This window comes from Siphateles boraxobius, unplaced genomic scaffold, assembly GCF_051911475.1.
Source record: "Siphateles boraxobius isolate OS27281-9 unplaced genomic scaffold, OSU_SipBor_1 89, whole genome shotgun sequence".
Taxonomy (NCBI): Eukaryota; Metazoa; Chordata; class Actinopteri; order Cypriniformes; family Leuciscidae; genus Siphateles; species Siphateles boraxobius.
In genome coordinates this window covers 1,138,943-1,146,594 of record NW_027509218.1, presented here as the reverse complement: position 1 = coordinate 1,146,594, position 7,652 = coordinate 1,138,943, and the positions used below count along the sequence as shown (strand labels likewise).

General features: G+C 38.2%; 1 long non-coding RNA gene across 1 annotated transcript; it reads right to left on the bottom strand.

The window, feature by feature from the left end:
- Positions 1-1,248: 1,248 nt before the first annotated feature.
- LOC143731963 (uncharacterized) lies at positions 1,249-7,388 on the bottom strand. Its single transcript, XR_013201021.1, has 5 exons — positions 7,336-7,388; positions 6,462-6,480; positions 2,577-2,719; positions 2,170-2,214; positions 1,249-1,520 (listed from the first exon to the last, which is right to left on the bottom strand). It is a non-coding gene; the product is annotated as an uncharacterized LOC143731963 (long non-coding RNA).
- Positions 7,389-7,652: the final 264 nt, after the last annotated feature.

The following is a 7,652-nucleotide window of genomic DNA, read 5'->3' as shown; positions in this document are numbered from 1 at the left end:
ACTAATCATAAAGTCAATCAGGATACATAACACAGCCTTCTATAGGCCTACACTAAAAAGTGACTGTTCTTTTGTGACTGTCCCCCCCCCCCCCCCCCCCCTCTTACAATATAGTTCCAACGTCACTGGACATGAAGAAGACTGACATGAAGAAGAGCTAAATTCGCGAGATGGACATATGCGCATATTTGTTCTGTGTTTTCTTTCTAAACAGTTATATGTTTATGTTGTATTTTTCATGTTTTCATCACGCAATCATGTTTTTGATGCGGTGGGGACGCGTTCACGTTACATGTGAATTATCAATTATCAAAATAATATCCTTTTTAAAGTAAGATTTGTTCTTAGAGTTTTTAAGGGATCTCGCATTGTCTTGTAGACACAATCCAATGCAAATTATTTTTTCTTTTTATTCCTTCTGAGCAGATAAATGGAAGGTCTTATGAATTTCACATTAAATTTTAAAAAGGAGCCAAAACGTATGAAAGTGGGCTACCTAAACAAAACCTGCATGGGCCCAAAGGTACAAAACCTGCTCTGGGCCCGAACGGGATGGCCCACAATGGGCCATCATGGGCTTAATGTGGGCAGCACGCTAGTTTGGGCTGCTCACAGATAGCCCGCGGTGAGCCCAAAGCAGTGGGCCTCGCCTGGGCAAGCCCGCACTGGGCCTGTTTAGGTTTGGCGTGGGCTGGCCCTAGCCCACTGTCCCCACAAAAAGCCAGCGTGGGCCCCGCAGGGGCATGTTTGCAGGGTCCCCATGCGGTGGGCAAAGTGTGGGTATACTGTGGGTACAGTGGGTTAAGTGTGGGCATACTGTGGGTACATTGGGTTAAGTGTGGGCATACTGTGGGTACAGTGGGTTAAATGTGGGCATACTGTGGGTACATTGGGTTAAGTGTGGACATACTGTGGGTACATTGGGTTAAGTGTGGGCATACTGTGGGTACATTGGGTTAAGTTTGGGCATACTGTGGGTGCACTAGGAAAAGTGTGGGCATACTGCGGACAAATTATCCAATTTATCCAAATTTATCCAAATTTATCCAAATTTATCCAAATTATCCAACAATTTCAAAGATGTGTTGTAATATACCTGTGGCCTTAACAAACAAGATTAGTTTGGTTCTACTTTGCATTTGCCACAATACATGCAAAATAATTTCACTTGTTGAAAGTCGAAGTAGTATTACAAGTCATATGTTTTAAATAATTTCATTTATTCACAGTCATGTAAAATATATATACAAATAGCCCTACTTTTGAACAAAGTAATCTAGTCGTCAGCATGTAAATCGTGAAAAAAATTCAGGAATGTTTGAACAGAACTGTCAAAAGAGCGGCATTTATTTGAAAAAGATTTTGAGTAAAAAAAAAAAAAGTCAAAACAAAAAATTAATTTAAAACCACATCAATCAATCCCCTCAGATACTGGAGTAACTTGCTCCTTCCACCATCCCAGTCTCTTGCATTAGGATCAGCATCAACCCCTTTGGATGCTGCTTCAGCTGTGTCATCATCTAAAGTGAGAAAAAAAACAACAACAACAATTGAAATGTTAACATAAAAAAATGTATTAAAAAAAAACGGGGGTTGTTCCAAGTGTAATTTATTCACTTGTGTTTTCCCAATGGTTAGGCCATTTCCACCTCAGAAAAAAAATAATCTTCTGTACTTTGACTGGAGGATAATTTGAGTTCCGGGAAAATAGTTACAGGTTTTTTTATTAATATTAAAAACAAATATAGGTGGTGTTGTTGAGAGAGAAACATACAGAGAGTGAACCAATTGAGTGCATGATGAAATGAGAGCATGAGAACAATTTACAAAATTATCAACACAATATATAATTCTGTCAACTTGTACTCACACTCATGTCATTCCAAACCTGCATTATTTCTTCTGTGGAAGATTCTTCTGATATTTCGAAAAATTACTCAATAAAAAGTCAATGGGATTTTCATTGTATAGACAAAACAGATTAAACATTATTCAAAATTCTTCTTTTGCATTCCACAGAAAAAAGTAAATAATACATGTTTGGAACAACATGAAGAACAATCCCTTTAATGTCTTTATCAAGAAATCATTGATGGCTTTAACTTGCAGCATGGATATGTCATTTTTATAAAAGAAAATACAGAGTCTGACAGTCAAAAATGTACTTACACAGAAAAAGAGTGGCCTGTGCGGCTCTCTGTTGGGTTTATTTAGCTGTTTGACACACAACACAATTAAGGAAAGAAGAGAGAAGACAACTGAGTATTAGTAATATTACATATTACATAAATCTATACAAATAAAACTTATATTTTTTTTCGTAAGTGATTATTGACTAATTAATATGTCAGGAGTTCTCAACTCTGGTCCTCGAAGTGCACTGTCTTGCAGTTTATGTCCAGACCTGATCAATTTCACTTGCTCTTTTAACCAAAAGAGCTCGATTAGGCTAGCTGTTCAGGTGTGTTGGACTTGGACCAGGGTTTGGTGCTAAAGTCTGCAGGACAGTGGTCCTCAAGGGCCAGAGCTGAGATCCTCTGCAATATGTTCTGAACATGACAAGATGGATCACTTACAGCAGTGGTGTCCAGTCCTGGTCATGGAGGAGTTTAGCTGTCTGTACTTTCTGCTGATCCTGAAGACCTCGATCAACTGGTTCAAATCTGCTTAACTGGGGTTGGAGCTCAGTTCTGCAATCAGGATTAGATGGCAATGAATACTGAAAAGAGAGAGGACAAACAACATTTTAATGTTATAAACCCAGTTTAAACTTTTATTCATGAATATGTACAATAACATCTAATAATTTATGCTACATATGACACCACTGTACTGCAAAATACAGTGTTTGTTCAGTGGGTGAGGCACATCTCATTTAAAAAAATTTGATACCCAAAATATTAACAGATAACATAAGCAAAATGTTTATGAAAATACAGTTATATATATGGTGTAAAGAACGTTTTTGTAAATGTCTATGACAAATCTACAATGCAAAAACTGAGAATGTGTCAGACAGTGATTCCAACAGAATACTTACACCATCAGTGCCCAACCAGTCTATCGCGGTCTACTGGTAGACCGCGGACTGATCCCAAGTCGATCGCGAGGAGTGTAGATTTTTTTTTTTAAATAAAAGTTTTTTTTATGTGTGTGTTATATTTTTTATTAAATGTACACTACAGCCTATATCATGAGTCCTTGCCAACATGTCCACAAAAAAAGTATTTAAAAAAGAGAAAAAGAAAAAAGTAGGTCACGTTTAACCGCGCGTTTTTAGGTCGCGCGTGACATGCATGACAGGAGTTTGACAGTTGTCAACAGTAACTAGAAGCTAGCGAACAGCGGTTACACGCTCCTAAACGTAAACATGGCTGAGGGGAAACGAGCCAAGACCTACCATTTTCACCCTGAATGGGAGGAAGATTATTGTTTTGTTTATTCTCATTCAAAGCCTGTTTGTTTGATCTGCAAAGCAACGGTGGCGTTGGCAAAAAAAGGAAATCTGGAGCGGCATTTTAAAACCGTACACGGGAGCTACGAGAGGGATTTCCCTGCAAAAACGCCTTTACGTGCCACAAAAGTGCGGGATTTGAAAGCACAGCTTGCTGCGCGGCAATCTATCTTCACCAAACCGAAGACCCAGGGTAAGGCCGCAACTATTGCTTCCTATCGCGTTAGTCACGTCCTTGCTAAACACAAGAAGCCATTCAATGACGGCGATATGGTGAAGGAAGCCTTTCGCGAGGCAGCGGATAGCCTTTTTGACGACTTTAAAAATAAAACAGAGATCGTGAAGGCCATTAAAGAAGTGCAACTCTCCCGGAATACTACAACAAGGCGATTTGAGAGAATGGCTGTGGATGTAGAGGAGCAACTGAAGAAGGATATTGACGCGTGTGAGTGCTTTTCCCTCCAATTTGACGAGTCGACTGATATGGTGGATGTGGCACAATTTGTCTGTTTTCATCAGGATGGTTTTTGGAGACATGAGCGCCAAGGAAGAGCTACTCACAATTTTGCCATTAAAAGGACACACCAGAAGTGAGGATATTTTTAATGCTTTCATGGGATTTGTTAGCGAGACAAAACTGCCGCTCTTCAAGCTGATCTCCATCACAACTGATGGGGCGCCTGCTATGATGGGCCGCACCTGTGGGTTCATTGCACTGTGAAAAGAAAGTGAATCTTTCCCGGATATCCTGAATTATTATTGTATAATTCACCAGCAAGCGTTGTGTGGAAAGATTTTAAATATGAAAGAAGTTATGGATATTGCGATGAAGATTGTGTGTTCAATTCGGGCCAGGAGTCTGCAGAGAAGGCTTTTCCGTGCTTACTTGGAGGAGAATGATGCTGAGCACACAGACCTGCTGCTTCACACGGATGTTAGGTGGTTAAGCAGAGGATAATATTTTGGCCAGATTCAAGGACTTCCTGACGCTTTCAAAACATGTGTATTACTATACAAAGCTAGAGGACCACCAGTGGCTTTTAGATTGATCTTTCCTCACTGATCTCACTGGCGAGCTCAATGAATTGAATTTAGTGCTGCAGGGTAAGGATAAAGATGTAGTCAACATGATGAGTTCAGTGAAAACATTTAAAAGCAAGCTAAAGCTGATGTCAAGCAGGCTGCAGCGTGGTAACCTGTGCAACTTCCCTCACATGCAAGCAGACTACAACGTCAAGGTAAAGGTGTGACACAGCTTGACAGTGCACGCTATGAGGAGCATGTTCAGAGCATCTTGGCAGAGTTTGAGAGGCGTTTTACTGACTTTGCATCCATCGAGCCTGTAGCCAGCTATATGTGTTATCCATTTGGTGCAAGTATTGATGTTGGTGACATTGCCGACAAAGTCAAAGCACTTTTCGACTTGGAAAGCTCCGCACTTGAGGATGAGATTCTGACATTGCAAAATGACATTGAAATCAAAGCCAGATCCACATCCGCTTAACCTGGAGAGCATGTAGTGTTCTGGAATCTACTGGTGGAGGAGAAGTATCCCAATCTCAGAAGATGTGCCTTGAACCTGACAGCTCTTTTTGGATCAACTTATTTGTGTGAGTCTGCTTTCTCGCACATGAAAATCATCAAGTCCAAGTACAGATCAACAATGACTGATGACCACCTTGCAGCCTGCCTACGCCTTGCAACCAGCTCATACACTCCTGACTACGAGAAGCTATCCTCCTCCTCCCAGTGCCAGGTCTCCCACTAAGGTAGAAAGTGATTTCCTTTTTTCAAACTCAGAGATCTGTCATGAGTCAGGTTATCTTCTCTTTGCTTCTCACTATCCTTTTACTCAACCTTTTCTTGTTTGTCCGGTACAGACGCAATAGTTTTGTCTGTGTCCTGCTTCAGCTGTGTGAGATCCTCTGATCCTTTTCCCTGCTCCTTCTCTACGGGTGATCAGTTCTATTTCCTCATGAAGACAGTCTTTTATTCAGTCTTTTCTTCTTTTGACTGTTTTGTTTTACCCAGTTATGTGTGCCATAACGACAGACTGGCTTGTTTATATTTTCCATTAAATCCTGTCAACTCCTGCTCTTGGATCCTTTTATTATAACTCTGACAGATCTACCTGTTTTGTATCTGATTAATTGTTCTGTTTGGTTCATATTAAGGTCAGTTATTACTATTATTTTTATTTATATTAATATTATTAATATTTATATTTATATTATTCTTATTTTGTGTGTGTGAGAGAGAGAGTGTGTGTGTGTGTGTGTGTGTGTGTGTGTATGTGTGAGAGAGAGTGTGTTTGTGTGTGTGTGTGAGAGAGAGTGAGAGAGAGAGTGTGTGTGTGTGAGAGAGAGAGAGAGAGAGAGAGTGTGTTTGTGAGAGAGTGTGTGTGTGAGAGAGAGAGAGAGAGAGTGTGTTTGTGTGTGTGTGAGAGAGAGAGTGTGTGTGTGAGAGAGAGAGAGAGAGAGAGAGAGAGAGAGAGAGAGAGAGAGAGAGAGAGAGAGAGTGTGTGTGTGAGAGAGAGAGATACAGCGCACTATGCAAACTGGCAACTGTGTGAGATGAATTTGTCTGTGTGTGTTGTGATGTCTAGTAGTTGTGTGACAACAATAACTACTTGTCTTTCATTTTTTATGTTACATGCTTGCTTTATCAAAGTGTTTGTTTTCTTTGATTATATAACATGTTAATTATTTGTTGTTATTGGTTGTCTCCATCTGCTTTTCTGCTTGTTTAATTGTTATAATAAGCAGATTGCTTGTCTCTTTGTCTGTCAACTGTTTGTATTATTTTGTGAAGCAACCTTGGTATCTTGAAAGGCACTATAAAAAATAAACTTATTATTATTAAGAAAAAGTGTTGTGAGATTAGTTACTGCAGGCTGGAAACGATGTGTGTGGGTTTGCGATATTGACACTGGACTGGTAGATCTCGGGAGGTTGGCTACTTGAAAAGTAGATCTTGGGTCAAAAAAGGTTGGGCACCCCTGACTTACACAGAGCAGTACCAATTGTCTGATTACACACAAGGAAAAAGTAGAAAAATAAACAAATATTAATATTTCAGTGAAATATTTACAGTATCTGTATGGATAAAGTTGATGAAATGTATACATTTAAAAGAAATTATTACATTCATATTTAATGTTATTAAATGAATGAATATTATTTCATGGCCTAAATGTTTTACTTCCATTATATTTTTTTCATAATTAAGTTAATTAAATATTACAGATGGTTGATTTCATTTCAGTTATCAATTAAAGTTAGAATTGTAAAATCTGTTATTTTTAGCTCACGTTAACATTATAGTTATGACGTTATGTAAATAGCCTAACGTTATATGATTTGCTGCCTGTCAGTGCGCAGTGTTTACAAGGTGTCTATCAATTATGAACGGTCATAATCATATTTAACGAGATGTAGTTAGAGTGTGTAGCTTATGTATTGTATTTACACTACATAAATACTCGTTTAACGTTACATCGCTATTCAAAACTTTAAAATAAAGACATCACTGATTCAGCCGGGCCATTGTGTTTACATTAGCTCGGCCCTAGTTCATCGCGTAAACGGTAACGTTAAAACAATAATGAACCAAATTATAATAGCACCAAAAGGTATGTAAAACACTTACATTACACTTACACTTACACAAACTTGAATTCATTTAGTTTTAAAGTATATATTACCTCGGAGATTACCTCGGAGACCGTTTCATTTAAACAGCAGCAGAGTAACGTTAGCTATAATCAGATAACAATAACATGAGTGTAATTTAATACCAATTACTTAATTCATTACCATTTTGACCCGTTTCACTAATTTTAATAGAAAACTCAAATTACTATGGAAATTTAAAAAGCTTACCTGTTTGGTGCAAAGCTGGGCGGCCAGTCGGATCCAGATGGACAGCTCCTTTCGCGATGGAAAGTTCCAGCAGTCTCATTGGTATGAATTAATCACGTGATGACGCCATCTACTGTGTTACTTATAATTTTTCTTTTTTCTTTTGTAGTTTCAGAAATATAATATTATAATATATATGTGTGTCTGTGTGTGTATATATATATATATATATATATATATATATATATATATATATATATATAAAATCAGTGATGTATTTGTATAAAAATATATAATTTTATAATAATAAATACATCACTGATGAATACCAAAACAAA